The sequence below is a fragment of the Daphnia magna genome, linkage group LG8 (assembly GCF_020631705.1).
Source record: "Daphnia magna isolate NIES linkage group LG8, ASM2063170v1.1, whole genome shotgun sequence".
In the NCBI taxonomy this organism is placed as follows: domain Eukaryota; kingdom Metazoa; phylum Arthropoda; class Branchiopoda; order Diplostraca; family Daphniidae; genus Daphnia; species Daphnia magna.
This window is the reverse complement of record NC_059189.1, coordinates 8,492,111-8,493,860: the sequence shown is the minus strand read 5'-3', so window position 1 is coordinate 8,493,860 and position 1,750 is coordinate 8,492,111. Positions and strand designations below refer to the sequence as shown.

General features: G+C 35.3%; 1 pseudogene; it reads right to left on the bottom strand.

Moving 5' to 3' along the window:
• Positions 1–267: 267 nt before the first annotated feature.
• On the bottom strand, positions 268–1,215 carry LOC116928667 (annotated as a pseudogene).
• Positions 1,216–1,750: the final 535 nt, after the last annotated feature.

The window sequence follows — 1,750 nt, the reverse complement described above, 5'->3', positions numbered from 1 at the left end:
TTTAGCTTCAAGTCGTTGTAGGACGTGTTGCGTAAGATTTGATACATCATGGTAAGACCAAGTCCACATCCGTTCAAGAAATCGGCAGAGTGGTTCAACATTATTGAAACCGATTTCATTGAGATCACTCATGGTTCTCAAGGAAGCGACCAATTCCGGTTTAAATATGTCGATTGCCAAATTTACTTACATTTTTTCGTAATTTGTTGGCTCTACATGTTTTCTTGTTAGAAAATGACAAATATGGTAATTGTCGTTAATTGTTTTTTAAAATAGAAGTTTGATGAGGTCAAAATCAATTTTTTCTCCGTCTTTTACCAAACTTCTACCAATGAGTTGATTACGAACGTTTTTGATTAAATGCGTATAGTCATATGATGGGAAAAGCCTGCGCATCGGGTTGGCTGGGTGCGCCAAAATGAAATTTTCAGTATCGTTTGGTCGCCGGAGTAGTTTGAAATACGTAGACTGTTAAGAAAAACAACTGACGTCCATTTAATTTTTAAACTGGCCAGCACCCAACAAGTGCAGAAAATTTCTTCGTCAGACCAGTCATTACAAAATTGATAAGACTGTTTGCAAGCACTGGTTTTTTCGGATTGTTAATTTTCTTTTATTGTCGTCTTATTCGCATATTGCTCCTTCCGATATTTTTCCATCGTTTTTTTCGGTACATTTTCGAAACGCTTCATCAATGCAATCGTCATCTTCACAATCATCCTCTTTATTGTATACATCGTCAATGTCACAATCAACATTCACATCACCAAAATCACTTTCTCCAAAAAATTGTTGTCTTGACCGGATCCAAAGCAGTAGAGATTTGCAGGACATTTCATCGATCTCCAGACTATTTTTTTTTTCATAATTATTTTCACGAGACTTTAACATCATATTCTTTCTTCGTTCACATTGGTTATGCCAACTAGACCTTTAGTTCGTCCTGTATAGCTAAACAAAGTATTCAAACAGGGAATGGTTAGAACGTTATGCTTCCGGATGAAGTCGTATGTTGTTAGGCTACGTCCTTGGATCACAATGCAATACTTTATTGTCTATTGTCCGTATTTAACTTGATGTTTTTCTTTGGAAAAGTTCAGTAGCTACAATATTAATCAAAAATAAAGTTACAATTCATCTGTATAATGTGAAGAAATTTTTTTATACCTGATCAAGATTTGGCTTGATTATCTGAGTTGTTGTTTGTTTCTTCATCAAAGATCAGATTAATTGACTGTAAATACCGTTTCATACGTTTGTCTGATTTGCATAGGGAAAAGGTTTCTAATCCAACGAGACTAGTGATTTCCATAATGCTTTTTTCCAGCTGTGCTATTTTTGATCGAAGATTTCTAACTAATTTTTTTTAAACGAATATATGGGTTTCTACTCCAAGATTTATTGATCCGGAAATTGACGGATTGTTTATCAGTAGCAAGAAGAACGCCAAGATTATCCTTGGAAGCATCAAATTTCTCTTGCGCAGATCGTCCTTTATTAATTACATACTCCGAAGTATGGTTCTCGAACTGATTCTAGAATAAGGTAAACATAAAGGTAAACATTTACTCCATTGTACGGCATGTGGACTTTTGCCCCCTTTAACTAATGCCCCCTCGCGTTTACAACTGTTGCCCCTTAAAACTATTGCCCCCTTAACTAATGCCCCCCTAACTAATGCCCCCCAAAAATAATTAATAATTGCCCCCTAATTCCTATATCCTATAAGTAAGTTTTAAATCAAATTAAT